Below are 24540 nucleotides of genomic sequence, written 5' to 3'. Positions count from 1 at the left end.
ACGATATCCATTCTTGCGAAAGGATGAGATGCGTTGCTATCTCTATCGAGGCCCTCGAGCCAAAATAAGGATAGGACCGCATCTTGGGTGTTACTCACTTCCCTGTGTCTTCTTTTTTGTTTAATTTTCCGATTTAGCGGCGTTTTCCATGGGAGACGAAGCTCCACTCTGCGGACCTAATCGTTGGTTAGTTCTCCGCCCTGTTTAATCGAGTGTGTGTGTCCATAAAATTTCCTCAATAGAGTAGATCATGTTTTTGCCTTGAATTGTCGTGCTAGACCTCTACTTCGTTGATTATGATCTTGCCATTGTCGCCTCTGTACCACGTCGCCGAAGTTCCCTACATTGCCGTCTGATGCCGTGAATAGCCTGCTTTTGTTCGGGTTTGCTTTGCAACCTGATTGTACCCATCTTCCTTTCGCTTGGTTCACCGGAGCAACTACGGTGAGACCCCAACGTCTCTTCCTTTGTTGGCATAGTTACCGACTTGCTCTGTTTCTATGTCACTTACTCATGGGACCATTATGCTCAGGGGTTAACACTACTGGAACCAGAGAATTTGCCATCTGCTGCTTCTTTGTGGTCTGTTGGCTGATGGCAATGACCCTCTTTGCCATCAGATACCAAAAACCAGGCGGCAAAGAGCAGACTAATGGCCAAGACACTCTTTGCCATCAGTCTGTTTTTTGCCGTGACCTAGCTGACGGCAAAGAGTCAAGTGGCAGACGACAAAGAACTCACCGCTCTTCGCCATCTGCTAGCTGATGGCAAAGAACATGTAGGCAGACGACAGAGAGCATGGGGCGGCCCACCCCACACCCCCTCTCTCCCTATAACGGTCCAATTCTTTGTCGTCTGCCTTATACCTCTTTGTCGCCGGGGGGCAGACGGCAAAGAGGCAAATAGCCCTAACGTCGTCAAGCCCCACCCACACACCTCTCTCCCCCATAACGGTTCCACCACCGCCCCCTTCTCTCTCCCCGCAACCCACCGCGCCGCCGGAGCTCGCCCTCCCTCCTCCCCGCGACCCGCCGCTGGAGCTCGTCCCTCCTCCTCCTTGTGACCCCCTCCTCCACCACTGTGCCCCTCCTCCACCACCGCCCCCTCCTCTCCGCGTCCCCTCCTCCACCATCACCCTGGTGCCTTCCTCCCCGCGACCCCCTCTCCTCCACCACTGCGCCACCCATCGTCCGCCACTGCCCTCTCCTCCCCGCGGACCCCCTCCTCCACCAGCACCGACCAGGTCACCCACCGCCCCGGCCGCCCACTGCCCGTGCAAGGTGAATTTTTCATTTTTTTTCTTATTAATATATTTAGTGGTATATATAGTTTAGTTGGTATGTTACTTAATTAGTAGATTTAGTGGTAGTTTAGTTAGTTGATTTAGTTAAATAGTAGATTTAGTGCTAGGTTTAGTTAATTAGTGCTAGGTTATTTGTTAATTAGAGGTAGATTTTGTTTTGTTAATTAGTGGTAGCTAGATTCTTTTTTAGTTACTTAGTGGTAGATTATGTTTTTATTATTTTTTATTGTTTAGTGCTATATAGGTTAAGCAGTAGGTTTAGTGCTAGGTTAAGTAGATAAGGGAAGAAGAATAAGAAGAAGAGGAGGAGGAGGAGGAGAAAAAGAAGAAGAAGAATAAAAAGAGGAGAGAGGAGAAGAATAAAGAGGAGGCAAAAGGAAAAGAAGGAAGAAGAAAAAGAAGAAGAAGAAGAAGAAGAAGAAGAAGAGGAGGAGGAGGAGGAAAAGGAAAAGAAGGAAGAACAAGAAAAAGAAGAAGAAGGAGAAGAAGAGAAGAAGAAGAAGAATAAGAAGAAGAAGAAGAAGAAGAAGAAGAAGAAGGAGAAGAAGGAGAAGAAGAGAAGAAGAGAAGAAGAAGAAGAAGAAGAAGAAGAAGAAGAGAAGAAGAAGAAGAAGAAGAGGAGGAGGAGGAGTAAGAAGAGTAAGAAGAAGAAGAAGAAGAAGAACAAAAGTAAGAAGAGGAAAAAAAGAACATGACGAAGAAGAAAATGAAACCCTGACACCACGACACCCGACACGACATCTCAACGACACCCCGACACGAATTTTTTTATGGAACCCTAGATGAAATCTATATAGGTCATATATTTGTGTTAGGTCATATATTTTTCGATTTTATTAATGAACACAAAATATTTATGTTGACCGGGTGGATTTACATGTGACATTTTTCTCGTTGCTGTGAGGTTTGTTGCGCGAAGACCTCCCCGTGTGTTCTACGAGCTCCGCCCCTGCATTCGTGGGTGAGTACAAATGGCATCTCCTCCTCGCCCCTTCATTTGTTGTGGGTCGGTCTTCTGATGAAACTTGCTAGATATAGGTACTTAAATTAATTTATGAGTATGTGTGACCAGTATGTGTCTCCCTTTTGAAAGGGTTGCAGTTATAAATACGCATGCATTTAGATATATTTATAACCTTGATTCTTCCGAATTGTCCAACGTTATCCATGGACGGCCCGAGTATGTGTAGATTGGGTTCGTTTTCCCATATGCTTTGTGCCGGATCCGATGCAAAATTTCATCAGTGCCTCCCTGTTGTTCTCCAAATACACATCCTCTCTGTTTATTGCGGAGACATGTATTAGGAGAACAACGGGGAGGTGCAGCCGAAATTATGCATTGGATCCAGAGCAGAGCATGGGAAAACGAACCCAATCTACACATACTCGGGTGTGATTAGGACATATCTTTACCTATTAGCGTGTAGGTTGCATGGACGTAATAAAATTGGCAAACTTGATTAACTGATGAATATATATGCTGAATTATATATAAATATATTTCTTGTGTGTTTTGTAGCTAGGCAAGATGAGTGATCGTGCGTGGATGTACAACGGTCACCCTAGTCAAAAAGAGATGACAAAAGAATGGTTTCTAAAAACCAATGAGTTTGTGAAAGCCGCATTTGCAAATGGCCAGGAAACAAAATGGTGCCCTTGTCCTGGATGCGACAACTATAAAAAGAGGACAGAGGCTGTAATGATAAAACACGTGTAGATGAGGGGTTTTAAGCCTAATTATACGGTGTGGACATTTCAAGGTGAGTATATACAACGCACCATACCTGAGGTGGTTCGTCATCGCACCGACGAGCATGGTACCGGGATCGAAGACATGGTGCAAGACTTTGATGATCCTCGGGATTTGGAAGTGTAGCGACCAGACCTCAAACAGTCTAGCCTATGTGCATCATTGTCATCCCTGGATCGGTAATGCTGACACGCACAGTACTTGAGGATTTATAACAGAGTTTCAATCACTCACTTATTACATCGAATGTCTCAAAAGAGAACTTATTACAATAATATGGCTTGAGACCATCTAAAAACGATAACAGCAGAAGGCTTGGAAGATAAAGTGAGTCCATCAACTCCAACGGCATAGCTGAGTGAAAGACAACAACCTATGGCACCTTACTCGGCGTCTGAAAAGTCTGCAACATGAAATGTTGCAGCCCGAAACGGGTCAGCACATGTAATATGCTGGCAATGTAACACATAGAGTAATGAACAAAATGAAAGGCTATCTCTACATGCATATATGGCTGGTGGAAAGCTCTATGGTTAACAGTTTTGCATAAAGCCAATATTTTTCCTACAACAAAGGAATAAGTTTTATTTAACTATCATGGTGGTTGTTAAACATTGAGAAGGTTCCTCCAACTCAATCCCCAATTAAAGATCATCATTATACCCAAAAAATTATTTTAGAGTGATGAGATCAACATGATAATCCAAGAACCAAATACTCAAGATGTCCATAACCGGGGACATGGCTAACCATGATTTGTTTGAACACTGTGCAGAGGTTTGCGCACTTTTCCCCACAAGACTGGAATACATCCATGGTCGGAGATTCGAGACACAGTCTTTCTGAAGCATTTACTCTCTACTCTGGATAGACCGTACCACGTACAACCCACTACATCTTCTAGTCTACCTCTTCAAGAGCTTCATGCAACTTACTCAACCATGCCAGAGCCCATATTGGCTTGTGGCTGCACACGAAAGTTTCTAGTATGAATAATCTTATGATCCCCTGGAGCCTGGGTGGCAGACCGTAGGATGATCACACGGTTACTCCTGGATATCCTAGGACATCGCTGAATTTCTCCAGGTGCCCTCACAACCACTGGGTACCCGAGGGTGCCTCAAACAATCCACCTAGATGTGTATTTAGGTAGCCACCTTAACTTTAACCATTAATTAACAACACTCACATCTGTCATGGATACACTCACCCAATCCACGTCTACGAGCATAGCATAACAATATAAGCATAACGTAGAAGTAACTCCCAAAGGTTTGATAATAAATAGGACAATAGGTTCTACCTCATCATCTACTTCCCAAAACCAACATGTTAATCAGATCCTAACTATGCAATGTTTGAGCTTTGATCTAATGCAATAAAACTGGGTATTAAAAAGGTATGATCAAAGTGTTACTTGCCTTGATCATGATCCGCAAAACCTAGAGACTCGTAGTAGCACGCTTCGCACTCCGGGTACTCTATCGCAACGAACAATAACATACATAAGAACTCAAACTAGAAGCAAGGGTAAAACTCAAATAAGAGATCTAACCAGAAAGTTCAACTGAAGAACTCTGGTTTGCAAAAAGAATCAAAACAAACGAAGCAACTAAACTCAAATTGCGAAAGAAACAAGATCCGTTTACTAATTTGGACGAGATTCAAATTTTACGGTACAAATATCTCGTTCAAGTTGGTTAAACACAAAGAGGGCTTCGAGACGAAGATCTAGGCGCTTGAATCACCAGATTCTGATAACCGAGCGGAAAGATAAACTAAAACGAAGATCAGGGCAGAATCGCGATCGAAAATAATCGCGGAAAAACCCTAGAAAAAGAAAACTGACGAACAGGCTAACGAACGAACGTTCGCTGTGTGCAGCTAACGGGTGAACTTCGTTTGTTAAAACGAATGTACGGACGAACGTCCGCTATTTAACTAAACCAAAAAAAACCGAACCGATCTAGTAATAAAAACAGATCTAGGTTTTTTTAAAGAAATCTGAACGGATTTCATGCGGAAACCGGCGGCTACCTCGGCGAGGTCCTGCGGCGGCGGCGGCGCGGGGTGCCGGCGGCGGCTAGCGGCGCGGCCGGCGGGGTGGCGGCGGATGGCGGCTCGGGCGGCTAGGGTTCGGCGCGGCTAGGGTTCGGGGCGGGGCTGGCGCGGCTTATAAAGGTTGCCGGGCCGAAGTCCTAGCCGGAAATGGCCCGGTAGGTTGGTTGAATTTTTTTAAACAAATTCTGACGCGCAGAAAACAGATAAAAAGAAATACTAAAAGAACTTGAAAAATCCTGAAATAAATTTTCCCCGTTCTCTAAAAATATAGCGGAAAACATTTATTTGGGCCTCTAATGCAATTTTGAAAAACGCATTTTTTCCTAATTTAAATAAAATAGCAATAAAACTCCGAATAAAATATCTATTTGATTTTAATATTTTTCCTCCAATATTTCTTTTATTCTGGGGAAGTCATTTTATCCCTTCTCTTTTATTTCATATTTAGAAATATTCGAAGAGAAAATAATTAAAACCAAATGATCCTCTTTTCAAATTTTGAGAAAACTCTAATATGAAAATAACGAAATCCCCAACTCTCTCCGTGGGTCCTTGAGTTGCGTAGAATTTCTAGGATCAACCAAGAATGCAATAAAATATGATATGCAAGGATGATCTAATGCATAAGAGTCGAAATTGGAAATTTGGGATGTTACAAACCTACCCCCCTTAAGATGAATCTCGCCCTCGAGATTCGGGTTGGCTAGCAAATAGGTGCGGGTGATCCTTCCGTAGGTCTTCCTCTCCTTCCCAGCTGGCTTCATCTTCGGTATGGTGGCCCCACTGAACTTTGCAGAACTTGGTAACCTTGTTGCGCGTGACTCGGCTGGCATACTCGAGAATCTTCACTGGTTTCTCCTGTAACTCAAAACGCTATCCAACTGAATCGCTTCGAGTGTCACTGTATCTCTCAGGGGAATATTGGCCATCTCTGCGTGGCACTTCTTCAACTGGGAAACGTGGAACACAGTATGAACTCCTGACAATCCTTCTGGCAATTCTAGCCTGTAAGCAACTTCTCCCATACGCTCCAAAACTTTGTATGGTCCCACAAAACGTGGTGCTAACTTTCCCTTAACTCCAAAACGCTTAACTCCTCGAAGTGGGGACACACGAAGATACACTCTGTCTCCGACTTCATAAACTTTCTCCTTGCGTTTTGAATCTGCATAGCTCTTCTGCCTGGACTGGGCTACCTTGAGTCTATCACGAATCAACTTAACCTTCTCTTCAGACTCTTTAATCAAATCCGGTCCGAACAACTGACGGTCTCCAACCTCATCCCATAACAACAGTGTCCTGCACCTCCTTCCGTACAAGGCTTCGAAAGGAGCCATCTTCAAACTGGCTTGATAGCTCTTGTTATAAGAGAACTCTGCATACAGCAAGTTGTCGTCCCAACTAGATCCATAATCTAGCGCACAAGCTCTCAACATGCCCTACAGAATCTGATTGACTCTCTCGGTCTGTCCATGTGTCTGTGGATGAAAAGATGTACTAAACTCTAGCCCACTACCCAAAGTTTCATGCAACTGATTCCAAAACTTTGAGGTAAACTGGATTCCTCTATCTGATACGATGGCCCTCGGAACTCCATGTAGACATACAATCCTGGTCATGTATATCTTTTCCAACTTAGCGCTGTTGTAAGTGGTCTTTACTGGGATGAAATTATCTACCTTCGTCAAACGATCGACTACAACCCAAATCGAGTCATAGCATGAACGAGTCCTAGGCAATCCCATGATAAAATCCATGCCTAGCTTGTCCCACTTCCATTCGGGTATCGGCAATGATTGTAGAAAACCTGCTGGCTTCTAATGCTCTGCCTTCACTCTCTGACATACATCACAAACTGCTACATACTCCGCAATATCCTTCTTCATTCCAGTCCACCAGAAACTGTCCTTCAAATCTAGATACATCTTGGTATTTCCTGGGTCCATCGAATACGGCGAATCATGGGCCTCCTGCAGAATCAACTTCCTGATCTCGGGGTCATCAGGCACATATACGCGATCCTCAAACCATAAGGTATCGTGCTCATCGTCACGAAATCCTTTAGCATTTCCTTTGCTTATCCTTTCCTTTATCTCGGAAACCTCTTTGTCAGTCTTCTGAGCCTCTCTGATCTTATCCATCAGGGTAGACTGAATTTCCAATGCTGCTACATAACCTCTCGGAACTATTTCCAAACATAGCTCACGAAGATCTTCTGCTAACTCCTCGGGTAATCCTCTGGTCAGGAGTGTATTAACATGACTCTTGCGACTCAACGCATCGGCTACTACATATGCCTTTCCGGGATGATAGTGCAACCTCATATCATCATCCTTGATGAGCTCCAACCATCTGCTTTGTCTGAGATTCAACTCCTTCTGTGTGAAAATATACTTCAAACTCTTGTGATCTGTGTACACCTCACAATGGTTTCCGATGAGAAAATGTCTCCATGTCTTCAACGCATGCACTATGGCCGCTAACTCCAAATCGTGGGCATCATAGTTCAACTCATGGGGTTTAAGCTGTCGTGAGGCATACGAAACCACTCTTCCCTCCTGCATTAGCACTGCTCCAAGTCCTCGACGAGAAGCGTCGCAATACACTTGATAATCCTTGCGTTGATCTGGGAGTATCAACACTGGGGCGGTAACCAAGTGTTTCTTCAACTCCTGAAAAACTGGCCTCACATTCCGGAGTCCATTTGAACTTGGTGTCTTTCTTCAACAACATCGTCATGGGCTTTGCAATCTTAGAGAAATTCTCAATGAACCTCCGGTAGTATCCAGCGAGTCCAAGGAAACTCCGGGTCTCTCTAACTGACGTGGGTGATTCCCAATTAGTCACGGTGACAACTTTGGTGGGGTCTACTGCTATTCCTTCTTCGGATATAACGTGTGCGAGGAAACCGACTTCCTTCAACCAAACTCACACTTGTTGAACTTGGCATATAACTGATGTTCTCTGAGCTTCCCAAGTACCAAACGCAAATGCTCCTTATGCTCCTCTTCATTCTTCGAGTAGACCAGAATATCATCAATGAACACCACGATGAACTTATCCAAAAACTCCATAAACACCTTGTTCATCATGTTCATGAAATAGGCAGGTGCGTTAGTCAGACCAAATGACATAACGGTATACTCATATAGCCAATACCTTGTGGTAAAAGCTGTCTTCAGTATATCCTGCTCTCGAATCTTTAGCTGATGGTATCCTAATCGCAGATCGATCTTGGAAAATACTTTAGCTCCTTGCAACTGGTCAAATAAATCATTGATCATCGGAAGTGGATACTTGTTCTTGATTCTCACTTCATTCAATCCTCGATAATCAAGAACCATTTTCAACAATCCATCCTTCTTCTCCACTAGAAGCACTGGTGATCCCCAAGGTGACGAACTTGGGCGAATATAGCCTTTATCCAGTAACTCCTTAATCTGCTTCTTAATTTCTTCCAAATCCTTTGCGGGCATCCGATACGGTCTCTTAGATATTGGCCATGTGCCTGGCAAAAGCTAAATCAAAAACTAAATGTCTCTATCTGGTGGCATGCCTGGCAACTCCTCTAGGAATACATCAGGGAAATCCTTCACCACTGGTACTTCCTCCTGTACAACTCCTGATAAGGAATTTACTTGAGTTCTCTTGGGCACATGCCGGGATACATACTTAATCCTTCTTCTTTCTGCCGTGGTGAGCAAAATCGACTTACTGGCGCAGTCAATGTTCCCTGCATACTTCGATAACCAATCCATGCCTAATATTACATCCAGTCCTTGTGACTCCAATACTATTAGGTCTGGGGGGAACACGTAGTTACCAATCCTTAATGGTAACCGATCACACCATAGGCTAGCCATATACTCTGCTCCTAGCGAGGTTACTAACATTGGTGCCCTAAGGGCTTGGGTTGGTAGGTTATGCTTATCCTCAAATCCCCTTGGTATGTATGAATGCGATGGACCAGTATCGAAAAGAACGATTGCCATAAATGACTTAACCAAAAACTTACCTATTATAGCATCAGGTTGCGCTTCAACCTCTTCCACGCTAACGTGGTTCACTTGTCCCCTGTTGAAAGGGTTGGGCTTCTTCCCAGAGCCTCCATTGCCATTTCCATCCTTTGCTTTAGAACACTTCGTGGCGTAATGTCCATTCTTCCCGCACTTGAAAAAGTAATGTGACTTAGATCCTTCTTGGCGGGCGTTGCTGGGTTGGAACGATTCTGTCCGTTGCTTCCTCCATTCCCATTCCCATTCTTGGGGCCATTATGATTATGCGAACTCCCTCCATTGGAATGATGGCCTCCATGGTTATGGTGAATGTGTCCTCCCAAGTTCGGGGTAAAATGGGGCCTCTGCTGAGTTCCTAAGTTGTACTTCCCTTGTCCATACTTCCTCTTGCGGTTGTCAATCTGTTGCTTCTTCCCTTCAATCATGAGAGCTCTATCTACCAACTCCTGGTAGTTTTTAAAGGTTGACACCATCAACTGCATGCTCAGCTCATCATTCAGTCCTTCCAGGAACTTCTACTGCTTAGCGGCATCTGTAGCAACGTCATCCGGGGCATAACGTGCTAACTTACTAAAATCATCCACATATTGGCCCACTGTGCGTCCTCATTGGCGCAAGTTGTGAAACTCGCGCTTCTTCATAAACATAGCTCTTGTTGAAACATCTGCAGTGCGAAAAGCCTGCTGAAACTGGTCCCATGTGACAGTGTCGATGGGCTAAGTGACTGTGAAATTCTCCCACCATGATGTTGTGGGTCCATCTAGCTAATGTGCGGCAAAACGCACTCTCTCCGCATTTGTGCATCCTGAGTGGTCAACTCCCTTCCAATCTTGCGGAGCCAATCATCTGCAACAATCGGCTCGGTGCTACTGGAGAACACCGACGGATTTAGCCTTAAGAAACGGGCTAAGTGATCAACAGGTGGTGGTGGTGGTGGTGGTGGGTTGTTGTTGTTGTTCCCCTAGTTCTGATTGTGGACCAGTAGCTGCATCAAGGTATTCTGTTGCTGGATCAACTGAGTGAGCTCCGGCGGGAAAGCAAATCCAGGGTCACGTCTCGGAGGCATCTGATGGGTTTATAGAAGGTGAGAAAACATAACAGAATGAGGTCTAAAGGGAAAAACACTACCCATATGCACATGAGACAAACACAATCATATCACTTCAATCAATTCAAACAAGGGCATACAAACGGTCTAACTAGCGTTACACAAGTGCTCGGACTATACTATATACATGGGGAAATACTACTACTGATATGGTGGTCGACTAGAAGTTTTGATCGGTGGAAGACTCCATGATATCTGCTCCAGCTTCATCAACATAGTCATCAACGCTATCGTCAGGGTCTGAGTCGGTGTCGTCGATGATGATGTAGTTCTCCGGACAAGTGGAATCGTCGTCATCTCCTCCTCGCTCGGGGTCTACCATGAATACGCCTAGCTTCCTCGTCAAATCGTCATTCTTTTCCACGAGTATCGTCATCTCCTCCTCATATCCATCGCGTGTAGACTTGAGTTCTTCCTCCAGTTCCGTGATCCTGGTCATTGCCTTCTTCAGATCTATCATGCCTACGCACATCTGGTTCTCTTGGCGTCGAATGTGCTGGTTTAACTCCTGGATGAACGTTGCAATGGACCTGTCCCTCCTCGTGCTGATCATCTCCCATTGCTCGTCTCGGCGCCCACAAATCTGGTAGATAGTATCCTTGAGATCCTTGTGGTGAACTTATCCAATGCGTCCCATGGTGACGTGGGCTGCCATGCTCTTTCCTAGACTCCAGGTTGGTGCATCAAAGGAAAACTCTATGGGCTCAGTGACTGGCATGAACGTCCTTCCTGGAACTTGAACTCGAATCTTCCAACGCTCCTTTTCTGGTAAAGTGGCGATGTAGGTCCCGGTGAAGCTTGGTATTCCGATGTTCAGGTACCTAGTAACTTCCTTCAAGTGTCTTCCAAAAGGTGTATCTTCATCCGGTTGTGTGAACTTGTTCTTTGCATCCGCCATCCTATAGAGTAGAAAGGGGAGAGGACTCGGAAATGGGAAGAGAGGAGTGACCTATGGTTTTAGCTTAGTGGTCATGTACTACAGTCAGCGTGTGCTCTGATATCATCTTGTAGCGACCAGACCTCAAATAGTCTAGCCTTTGTGCATCAGTGTCATCCCTGGATCGGTAATGCTGACACACACAGTACTTGAGGATTTATAACAGAGTTTCAATCACACACTTATTACATCGAATGTCTCAAAAGAGAAATTACTAAAATAATATGGCTTAAGGCCATCTAAAAACGATAACAGCGGAAGTCTTGGAAGATAAAGTGAGTCCATCAACTCCAACGGCATAGCTGAGTGAAAGACAACGACCTATGGCACCTTACTCGTCATCTGAAAAGTCTGCAGCATGAAATGTTGCAGCCCGAAACGGGTCCGTACATGGAATATACTGGCAATATAACACATAGAGTAATGAACAGAATGAAATGTTATCTCTACATGCATATATGGCTGGTGGAAAGCTCTATGGTTTACAGTTTTGCATAAGGCCAATAATTTTCCTACAACAAAGGAATAAGTTTTATTTAACTATCATGGTGGTTGTTAAACATTGAGAAGGTTCCTCCAACTCAATCCCTAATTAAACATCATCACTAAACCCAACAAATTAATTTAGAGTGATGAGATCAACATGATAATCCAAGAACCAGCTACTCAAGATGTCCATAACGGGGGACACGGCTAACCATGATAAGTATGTACACTTTGCAGAGGTTTGCACACTTTTCCCCACAAGACTCGAATACATCCATGGTCGGAGATTCGAGACACAGTCTTTCTGAAGCATTTACTCTCTACTCTGGATAGACCGTACCACGTACAACCCACTACATCTTCTAGTCTACCTCTTCAAGATCTTCACGCAACTTACTCAACCATGCCAGAGCCCATATTGGCTTGTGGCTGCACACAGAAGCTTCTAGTATGAATAATCTTAAGATCCCTTTCAGCCTGGGTGGTGGATCGTAGGATGATCACACAGTTACTCCGGGATATCCTAGGACATCGCTGGATTTCTCCAGGTGCCCTGACAACCATTGGGTACCCCGGGGTGCCATAAACAATCCACCCAGATGTGTATTTAAGTAGCCACCTTAACTTTAACCATTAATTAACAATACTCACATTTGTCATGGATACACTCACCCAATCCACGTCTGCGAGCATAGCATAACAATATAAGCATAACGTAGAAGTGACTCCCAAAGGTTTGATAATAAACAGGACAATAGGTTCTACCTCATCATCTACTTCCCAAAACCCACATGTTAATGAGATCCTAACCATGCAATGTTTGAGGGTTGATCTAATGCAATAAAAATGGGTATTAAAAAGGTATGATCAAGGTGTTACTTGCCTTGCTGATGATCCGCAAAACCTATTGACTCGTAGTAGCACGCTTCGCACTCCGGGTACTCTATCGCAACGAACAATAACATACATAAGCCCTCAAACTAGAAGCACGGATAAAACTCAAATAAGAGATCTAACCAGAAAGTTCAACTAAAGAACTCCGGTTTGCAAAAATAATCAAAACAAACGAAGCAACGAAACTCAAATTGCGAAAGAAACAAGATATGTTTACTAATATGGACTAGAGTCAAATTTTACAGTACAAAATCTTGTTCAAGTTGGTTAAACAGAAAGAGGGCTTCGAGACGAAGATCTAGGTACTTGAATCACCAGATTCCGATAAACGAGCGAAAAGATAAACTAAAACGAAGATCAGGGCAGAATCACGATCGAAAATAATCGCGGAAAACCCTAGAAAAAGAAAACTGACGAAGAGGCTAACGAATGAACGTTCGCTGTCTGCGGCTAACGGGTGAACTCCGGAGTCCTAGCCGGACACGGCCCGGTAGGTCGGTTGAATTTTTTTAATTCTGATGCGCAGAAAACAAATAAAAAGAAACACTCAACGGACTTCAAAAATCCTGAAATAAATTTTCCCCGTCCTCTAAAAAGATAGCGGACAAGATGAACATTTATTTGGGCCTCTAATGCAATTTTGAAAAAACACATTTTTTTCCTCATTCAAATAAAATAGCAATAAAACTCCGAATAAAATTCCTATTTGATTTTAATATTTTTCCTCCAATATTTCTTTTATTTTGGGGAAGTCATTTTATCCCCTCTCTTTTATTTCATATTGAGAAATATTCTAAGAGAAAATAATTAAAACCAAATGATCCTCTTTTCAAATTTTGAGAAAACTCAAATATGAAAATAATGAAATCCCCAACTCTCTCCGTGGGTCCTTGAGTTGCGTAAAATTTCTAGGATCAACCAAGAATGCAATAAAATATGATATGCAAGGATGATCTAATGCATAACAGTCCAAATTGTAAATTTGGGATGTTACACGAAGATGAGATGGAGGAATATGCAAAGGCCTTCTAAGAAATGTTGGAGTCTTTCAAACGTCCTCTCCACGAGCACACTGATCTTTGTCAGCTGGATGCCATTGCACAAGTAATGGCTCTGAAGGCTGAGTTCAACTTAGGAAGAGAATGCTACGACGCGATGATGACACTATTTGGACGCTTTCTACCCAAAGGCCACTTCATGCCTGCAAACTTGTACCAGTCGGACAAAATACTTCATGTACTTAAGATGCCCTATGAGAAGATAGATGCCTGTGAGAATGGATGTGCCTTATTTAGGAAGGAGTATGCACACTTGGACTATTGTCCCATTTGCAAGTCTTGCAGGTATCTTGTGGTAGACAACAGTATGGGTGAGAAGAGGCAGACCAAAATTGCAGTTAATGTTCTTCGGTATATGCCAATCATACCAAGGCTTCAACGTCTTTTCATGGTTGAAGAGACAGCGAGACAAACGACATGGCACAAATTGGGCAAAAGAACCGAACTAGATGCGGATGGGAATAAGATGGCGGTACACACATCAGATGGGGAAGCGTGGAAAGAGTTCGATAGATTACAACAAGATAAAGTGGCAGATCCAAGGAATCCCCGAGTCTGCGTCGCCACGGATGGTTTTAATCCCTTCGGCATGATGGCAACCCAATACAGTTGGTGGCCTGTATTTGTCATTCCACTCAATCTCCCCCCCCCCCCCCGGGCAGATTATGCAAAGAAAGAACATATTTCTGACGTTGATAATTCCAGGGCCCAATTATCCAGGGAAGAATATGAATGTGTACATGCAGCCGCTTAAGGATGAATTGCAAGAATCTTGGGATAATGGGGTTAAGACATACGATGCTACTAGAAAATAAAACTTCAAAATGCATGTGTGGTACATGTACTCGGTGCATGACTTGCCGGCATTCGCGCTATTCTCTGGATGGTGTGTGCATGGAAGGTTCCCATGCCCCATATGCAAGGCAGCTCTTCAGTTTCATTGGTTGCAGGCGCGTAGGAAGTATTCTTGCTTTGACTTGCATAGACAGTTCCTAGATCCTGACCATCAGTTCAGAAAAGACAAGAAGAACTTTACCAAAGGTAAAGTTGTCAAAAACTTGGCACCACCTACGTTGACAAGCCAACAGATCCTGGATCAGTTAAATGCCCTCGAGCCTGATCCACAGCGTCCAGGGTATTTCAAGGGATATAATTCAAAACACGCCTGGACTCACAAGCCATGCTTGTGGGATCTGCCTTACTTCAAAGACCTCCTTCTTCCACACAATATCGACATGATCCACACTGAAAAGAATATCGGAGAGGCTATTTTTGGTTCATTGTTCGACATAGATGGGAAGACAAAGGATAATACTAAGGCTAGAGTCGTTCAAGAGACACTATGTCATAGACCGTTACAAAACATGCGACAAGGCAAAGGAAAACAGAAGTAGTCGAAGCCAAAGGCCTGGTTCAATCTTGGAAGGCCAATGTCGGGACCCCGATCCTAAGCCATAGAAATCCAGCCTGTAACACATCACATCTCTTTGCGGTCTCACACACGGTTATCTCCACGGCTGCAGCCTAACCTTAGCCGGGACCATTTGCGCCTTTTGACTCGCGTATGCAATTGTGTCGCTAGCATTCCGATGTCAAAGAACCCCGGTCGACATGTCTAGTCATAAACTCAAGTGGCAGTTCCGTACAGGGACAGGCATACATGACCCAGCAAAGCAGGTGTCGGTCATCAGCGAGTGTAGACGAGTCGTAGCAAGATACAAGGACTCCATTACACCACGTGACATTTCCCCAAAGGGACAGACACAGCAGCTAAGAAGGACACATGTCGGTCCACCAATGTGTCTGGAGCAGTAGCGAACTACCATGGCTCGGTGGAAGCACAAAGGGGCATTTCCCCGTAAGAGTGCTACTAAGGCACATGACTAGGTGTTCGAACCCCATACATATCAAGTACAACACACGTATGCATGGCATACCGATATGCATAGATACATCGATGGCATCACAACATAACCATAAACATACAAACTTTATTCAGAGGGCTCGGAAGAGCCTCACACATAATATTACACAGATAGGGGTCTCACGACCCATCATCACAAGTTATTCAAACAAGTCTTACAAGCCAGCGGAAGGTTAAAACTGTCTGAGTACAGACAGATGGAAAGGTAAAAAGTCACATGGCCTGACTATCTACAGGCCCAACCTAGGGCCAGATCGTAGCTGGGACACCAGCTACTCGTCGTCGTCAACGTCTAGATAGAACCCACCATTAGGGTCATTAACAACCTTTGCAAAAAATTATTAAGCAAACATGAGTACAAAAGTACTCGGCAAGACTTTAGGATAATCTATCTACTCATGCAATGTATCAACAAGGGGTTGTGGAGTTTCATGCAGAAAGCCAGCTTTGACTCTTGGCTAGAGAAACTACAATTTTAAATAGTTTTATCAACTTTGTTTTCTCGTACACGAGTCCACTAATTCCACATCAATACACCATCATGGAATCATTCCGTCACCCTACAGAAATGCCATCCACGACACTCACACTTATCTTCACATTTTTATGAGTAGCCATTATAGTTGTCTATGAACAACATATGTTTCCAAGTAGTCCATATCCGCGGACGCGGCTATTCGAATAGATCATAACCCTGCAGGGGTGTACTTCTTCACGCACGCTCTCGCCACTTATCACTATGTGCATGTCATGCACCTCGGCAACCTTCAAGCGGAAGCCTAGCGAGGGAGTCGGCCACGACCTTTAACCATGCTAATACCTAGTCCAGGTTTATCGCCTATCTGAGGGTAACCCGCACGGAAGTCCGGCCAAGGTTTCCGCCACGGCCCCAAACGATGTGCGCAGTGTTCCCAAGCCCACCATCTCGGTGCCACTTGGTACACCGTGCCACTGCCTACCGCATCATAGCCCACCTCTAAGGTCAGCACTATGCACGGCCTCTAGCATGACTATAAACACCAGAAACTACTTGCAACTCCTGGACCCAGTACTAAGCGATTAATAAGTTGAGTGGGGTCATATTTCAGGGCCCAACATGTGGTAGTATCTTGTCTTGTATTACATACACTGAACTCAGTTCCTAAGGACGGTTCCAATGAAACAACCCTCCATGTACTCCTACATAGCCTTTCACCAGTACCTTTACCAAATCAGGTTCAACACACAACCTTTATTAACTGAACACATTCTCACGATCCTGTTCATCACCCAAATGACAGACCATACACAACTCTAAGCATAGCATGCATAGCAAGATAAGGCACATCATGGCTCGAGCATCTACCAGGTATGCTAGGTTGCAAGGTTCAGCTAATTACTGTGACAAGGAGAGGTCATGCAAAGGAGTTGGTTCAACTAACGAGGTAAAAGCATTGAAAGCATTTTGACCTAATGCAATAAGTAAGAGCAGGAGCGAGAACATGGGACTTATCGGTATGATCAAAAATGGTTGCTTGCTGTGTTGCTCAGCAGAGGGGTGATATCCGTCAATCGGATAATCAGTCGTATCTGAAGGGGCGGGGCCTACCGAATAACAACATACAAATATTAACAATCATATGCAACAATCATGGTGCACGAACATGGCATGAAATGAAAGGTGATATGTTTCAATGTGGTTGGTGAAACCTTAGTTTGCATCTGGTTTGAAATCCAAATTCAAATATCATTTGAAATGGCATATTCATCTTAATTATTTAATTGATTTGACTTGATGTTGTTTCATATCTTTGCTTTTCATGCATGAAAGTAGCACCATTGTGTTCATTGGATTTTTCTGATAAATTTGCATATATTGTTTGTTTGATTTGGAGTTATATTTAATTTTTTATGAATTTCCAAAGTTTTGCAATTATTCTGGAATTATATTAAAATCAGAATTAGATTTATTGCATCAACTTGACATCAGCAGGTCAGCTGGCCGTTGAAAGTCAAACCTGACTAGTGGGATCCACTAGTCAGTGACTCTGGCCAGTTTTGGATTAAGTTTAAACTTAAATAGCTAATTAACAGAGCTGGACCCACATGTCAATGACTATTTAACTGTTAATATAATTATTATTTTTATTTTGACAAAACTTAATTAGTCTGGGGGCTTGCCCCACTTGCCAGAGACTCATGGGAGTCAACCTCACCGGCGATGGGGTCAAACCCACCGGCGACGAGGCTCCGGCGACGACCAGAATGGCGGAGGCCCTCAGATTTGCTATTCCGATGATCAGACCCACGGCACAGGGCACCAGACGATCGGCCACTCGATCGCAACTCCATTTTTGCAAAGAACAGGGACTGAAACCACCGGAGATGACGCCGGCGACGAGCCAGCGGCTGCCGAAGTTTGGGCACCATCGGGGTCACAGCTACGGGGCCTATCACGCACGGGGCTGGTCTGGTACAACACCTACACGAGGCACTGAAGCTAACGGTGGCCTCAGAATGACCAGCCGATCACCGGAGGGCTACCGGCGACGAGGTCCCGCGATGGATCTCGTCGGGCTCCGGTGGAATCGAGGCCTAGAGCTCGGGATCGAAGGGGAAATGAGGGGGAAAGCACCCTGAGCTCACTGGGAGTGCAGAGGCGAGGAGAGCAGGCTCGGGAATGGTCTAAGGAGGGAGAACGACAGCGGCAAGCTCCAAGGATCCGAGGAGGAAGACGACGGCGACAGCTCGATGCAGGGCTCGAGGGCTTGTGTGGCTCACTGGAAAGCTTCAGGGGGTCGAGGCGGTTCTTGTGCAAGGCTCAAACAAGTCAGAGGGGGATTTGAGCGACGGGGAGCTCGAGCTCGAGCTTGCTCCAATGGCGGCCGAGAGGGGAAGAGGCACAGGGGGCGAATGAGGAAGGGGAGAGGATGGGAACGAGCTCGGGGAGGCTTATCCTCCCTCTCCAGCTCATCTGGGCGAGCCACGCACGCTCACAGGTGCATGGCCGCGCCGGAGGGAGCGGTGGCCACCTCGTGCTCCGACTGGCGAAGGTTGAAGACAACAGAAGGGGAGGAGATGGGCCTGGGCCAAGGTGAGCGTGTGATAACCCTTTTTCCAAAAAAATACTCTTTTATATTTCTGCTAAAACATTTCTGATATGGTTTTGTTTTATTTTTGGCTCCAAACTATTCCTAAAATAGTTTGAAACATGCTAAAAAGTTATTTGGAATATCTCCAACCATATATGAAAGTTTCAGCATTTTTGAAAACTTTGAAATATTTGAAATCAATTATATAGTTGATTTCAATAGCTTTTAAATTTAAAATAAAATGCCAAAAGCACTTTGAAAATATATTTTACCCCTGATATTTTGTTTTCAACATTTATCAGAAATGATGAACTTTTCTATTGGCCATTTTGGATTTTTTAGTTTGCCACCAAAATTGAAAAGCTTTTGAATATAGAGTTGCTAGGGTTTGCTTTGGTTTTCTTTGCTTTGCTTTTGATTTCATTTCATTTTCTTGGATGCAAAGAAGAATACATGAGCACAACTTGCTATACTCTAATAGGGATGAGGGATGTGACAACTCACCCCCCTCAAAAGAATCTCGTCCCGAGATTTGGAAGTCGTCGGAAATAGCGCGGGATACTCAAGTCGAAGACGATCCTCTCTTTCCCATGTTGCCTCTTTTTCATAATGATTTGATCATTGAACTTTAAGAAACTTGAGGTTTTGACGTCGAGTGGTACGCTCAGCTTGATCAAGAATACGAACAGGATATTCTCGGTATGAAAGGTTATCTTGAGATCAAGCGTTTTGTGGTCCACTTCACGGATAGGATCCGAAAAGCAACGCCTGAGTTGCGAGATGTGGAATACATCATGATCCTTGGAAAGATGCGGAGGAAGTTCCAATTGGTAGGCAACTTCTCCACGTTTGGCAAGAATGTGAAAAGGACCGATATAACGAGGAGCCAACTTGCCCTTGATACCGAAACTATGGGTACCCTTCAGAGGTGTAACCCCAAAGGTAAGCCTTCTCATCAACTTCAAAGGTCACAGCTTTATGATGACAATCATATTGGCTCTTTTGACGAGACTGGGCTGTTTTCAACTTTTCACGAATAATGCGAACTTGCTCTTCTGCATCCTGGATCATATCCGGACCAAAGAGTTGCCTCTCTCCGGTTTCTGACCAATTAAGAGGTGTTCGACATCTTTGTCCATAGAGAACTTCAAAAGGAGCTTTGCCCAAGCTTGATTGATAACTGTTGTTATAAGAAAATTCGGTGAATGAAAGGCACTTCTCCCAATTCATACCGAACGATATAACACAAGCTCGGAGCATATCTTCTAGGATTTTATTCACTCTTTCTACTTGACCACTTGATTGAGGATGGAAAGCAGTGCTAAAAGATAAGTGAGTCCCCATGGCATTCTGAAAACTCTCCCAGAAGCGAGAAGTAAAGATACTTCCAGGATCTGAATTAATCTCCAGAGGAACACCATGAAGAGACACTATTCGAGAGATATATAACTCTGCTAACTGGCTAGCTGTTATAGTCTCACGAACTGGAAGAAAATGAGCTACTTTGGATAGACGGTCAATGACCACAAAGATAGCATTATTTCCTTTCTTGGTCTTGGGAAATACAGTGATGAAATCCATACTGACTTTATCCCATTTCCATTCAGGAATAGCTAAAGGTTGAAGGGTGCAGCAGGCCTTTGATGTTCTGCCTTAACTCGACGACAAACATCGCAATTAGCAATGAACTCAGAAATTTCTCTCTTCATCCTAGTCCACCAAAACCTATGGCGTAGGTCCTGATACATCTTAGTACTACTAGGATGAATGGTGAGAGGAGAATCATGAGCCTCCTTAAGGATCAACTGCCTTAGATGTGGATTCTTAGGAACCACTAAACGATTCTGGAAGAACACAACATCTTGATCATTCATGGAGAATTCCTTAGCGTTTCCTCTAATGATATTCTCCTTGATCTGTGATATACCCTTATCACTCTTCTGGCCAGCTATAATTTGATCCTTAAGAGTAGGCTTCGCCACTAAATTAGATAGGAATCCTTGAGGAACAATGTGAAGATTTAACTTCCGAAATTCCTCATAGAGATGTGGTTGACCCCGTTGTAGCATCAGGTTCTTACAATAAGACTTACGACTTAGTGCATCAGCCATAACATTGGCCTTCCCCGGGGTGTAAGTTATCCCTAAGTCGTAAACTATGATCAACTCAACCCACCGTATTTGCGTGAGATTCAAATCCGGCTGGGTGAAGGTATATTTCAGACTTTGGTGATCAGTGAATATTTCGCAACGATTACCAAGAAGGTAATGTCGCCAGGTTTTAAGTGCATGGACTACAACTACAAGCTCAAGATCATGTGTGGGATAGTTATCCTCATGTGGACGCAACTGTCGACATGCGTATGCAATCACATGACGATCCTGCATGAGAATGCAACCTAATCCCTGTCGCGAGGCGTCGCAATAGATAACAAAGTCCTTAGAAAAATCTGGTGGTAGCAACACAGGTGCAGAAGTCAGGCGTATTTCAGTTCCTGGAAACTATGCTCACACTGTGGTGTCCACTCGAACTTTTTATATTTCTTGAGGAGTTCAGTTAGAGGCTTTGCAACCTTGGAGAAATTCTCGACAAAGCAGCGACAATAGCTCACTAGGCCAAGCAAAATCCTAACTTGCTTAACCGATTCAGGTTGAGTCCAATCAAGGACGGCTTGAACTCTCTCGGGATTGACAGCAATACCCTTACCAGAGATTACGTGGCCTAGATAGGTCACTTCTGGTAACCAAAATTCACATTTCGAAAACTTGGCATAAAGGCGATGCTCTCGAAGTTTCATCAATACCAGCCTTAGATGCTCGGCATGCTCTTGTTCGTTCTTCGGGTAGATGAGAATATCATCGAGGTATACCACGATGAATTTATCCAAATACTCCGTGAAGATTGAATTCATCAAACGAGAGAAGGTGGCTGGGGCATTGGTTGTACTCGTATTGGCCATAACGAGTGACAAAAGCGGTTTTTGGAATGTCCCCGTTCTTGATTTTTATTTGATGGTAACCCAACCTCAAATCCATTTTGGAGAAGACTGAGGATCCAGCGAGCTGATCATACAGGTCATTGATCCTGGGGAGCGGATACTTGTTCTTTATGATGACCAGGTTAACTGGTCGATAATCTACAACCATCTGATCCGTTCCGTCTTTCTTCTTAACGAAGAGGACGGGGCAAGCCCAAGGAGAAGAGCTAGGACGAATGAAACCTTTATTCAAGGCCTCATCTAGTTGCTTCTTAAGTTCGCCTAGCTCCAAGGGTGCCATCTTATAAGGTCTTCTGGCTATTGGAACAGTTCCCGGAACAAGGTCTATCACAAACTCTACATCCCTGTCAGGTGGAATTCCTGGCAGTTCTTCTGGAAAAACATCCGGAAAGTCACGGACTACCAGAATGTCTTCAAGTTCTGGAAGAGGGTTGGCATTGAGGGAATAAAGTTGGCATTTGGAAACTCGAGTAGAGACATTAACTATCTCACCTGAGGGATGGGTAAGCTAAACATTTCTAGAATGAGTATCAATCTTGGCATAATGAGCTGACCTCCAGTCCATACCCAAGATGATATTGATATCCGAACATTTCAAGGCTATCAAAGACGCTAGAAAAACTAGCCTGTCTACTAGAATCTCATTGTCATAGGTTATCCTGGAGGTTTGCCACTTACTACCAGGGGTTTGGACAACCAATGGGATTGGCATATCACAAAAGGACATGTTATGCAACTGTGCATAACTTTCTGAAATGAAGGAATGAGATGACCCAGTGTCAAAAAGAACGGACGCTGGGTGATGATTGACAAGGAGCGTACCCAATATAACGTCGGGATCCTCCGCAGCTTCTTCTGCTGAAACATAGTTCACGCGGCCACGTGCAGGAGTTGGCTTCACATAGTAAGCTTTGCCCGACTTGCCTTGCCGAACGGACTTTCCAGGTTGCTTGGCACCCATATTCTGAGGACACTCTCGTGAGTAGTGCCCTGGTTCTCCGCACTTGTAACAGATCACCCGATTAACACGTGGTGCAGCATTGCTAGCTCGACCACCATAGGTTTTTGCTGGAGGGTTGGTCCAATTCGCCTGAGGCGCCACATAGGATGGCCTCGGGGTATATCTTGGTGGCAGAGAGCTATTTGGAACCCACAGCCTGCGTTTTGGGAACATAGAACCAGATGACGAGCCAAAGTCACGGGAGTGCTTCTTCGTGGATTCATAATCGGTATGACCAGTCTCGGCACTTATCGCCTTGTTGACAAGAGCTTGAAAACTTGTACATTCATGAAGGCGCAGGTCACGACGAAGTTCAGGGCTCAGACCCTTGCGGAATCTTGCTTGCTTCTTAGCATCAGTTGACACCTCTTCAGTTGCATAGCTGGCGAGGTTACCGAACTCGCGGCTATAAGCATCCATGGTCAATTTTCCCTCGGTGAAGGCATAGAACTCCTCTCTCTTTCTGTCCATCAGACCCTCTGGAATATGGTACAGACGGAAGGTTGCACTAAAGTCTGCCCATGTGGCTGCTGGTCCGGCAGGACGCATAGCTTCAAAGTTCTCCCACCACAGATTGGCGGGTCCTTCCAGAAAGTACGCCGCAAAGGTCACCTTGTCGGCCTCAGAAACATTTACAGAGTGAATCTTGCGCGATATACTGCACAACCAGTCATCAGCATCGAGGGGATCGACGGAATGATGGAACTTCGGAGGATTCAGCTTCACAAAGTCATTGAGGGATACTACATCATTCCTCGACTGACGAGCCGTATTTTGCTCAATATGGTCTAGCAAACGGTTGGTCTCCCTTTTGTTTCTTTCCGCCTCAAGCATAACTTTCGCCACAGAAGGCGGGTGAGGCAATTCCTCCTGTGGTGCTTGACTACCCTCTCCCTGGTCATGGGCAGGGGCACGGTTCAACCTGGTGAACACCATCCTGACAAACAAACTCACAGCTTAGACCAATATCAACATCAATACTAGCTATGGATTAAGAATGCACTGAACACATGGAATGCGGAAATGAACATCCGAACAATAGGGTAACAGGCAACTGTTATTTATACACCATGGTTCATACACACCATTACATAGTTCAGTACAACCTTAACCGAAGATCAAACTACTAAAAATATGATACTACTCCTCAGAGGCTTTCCAAGCTTCCTATACATTATTTATCTATGCCTCCGGAATTCATCTCATGACACAAACATACTCCACACGACACACAAGATTGTGGAAGTACAGCTACTACCATACTAATCTTCCACTCACGGGTTCAGGCATCCGCATAGAACATCTCATAAAGGTTGCCTCCATGGCCTGGGAGCTCAACCTCCGTATCAGGAAATACTCGAGCCTGAGACCCCTGGGAACCGTAAGGACACGGGTGTGGCCTTGGTCCCCTGACTGGTGGTAGTAGAGGTCCTCGAAGAGGGGTGACTCCTCCTATGGAAGGCCAGTCAACATGAGCCGGAAGATGGGTCCTAACAGGGTTCCGCATCTCCATATCTCCATACCCTGTCTGGACTACAGGTGCCACCTGTGTCATAGCCGTCCACTGACGGGCACGTGTAGCATAGAGCTCCATACAAAGGGCACGAGCATCCCTGTCTCTATTCTCTAGCATCTCAGCAGTGGACTGGAGCAGCGAATCCTCCATAGAGGAATCAAAGTAGACCCCACTGAGATATCCTTCTTCTCCTGGCTGAGAGGCAGGAACATAGCAGAACTCTGGATTCTGCAGCAGTGCATGTCTGGCCCTTATAATGGTCAGCATTGAATAGGCAGCATCTTGTACTGCCATGTCAACAGTAACCCCGAATCCATAAGACCAATGGATCGGCTCCTCAGCTCCAGGGTAATCTGGGAATACCCTAACAGTGCACATATACTGACTCTGATTAAAATCCCGGTACTGCTCCTCCACT

This window comes from Hordeum vulgare, chromosome 4H (assembly GCF_904849725.1).
Source record: "Hordeum vulgare subsp. vulgare chromosome 4H, MorexV3_pseudomolecules_assembly, whole genome shotgun sequence".
Lineage (NCBI taxonomy): Eukaryota > Viridiplantae > Streptophyta > Magnoliopsida > Poales > Poaceae > Hordeum > Hordeum vulgare.
The sequence above is the reverse complement of the archived record's forward strand: the minus strand, read 5'-3'. Positions refer to the sequence as shown.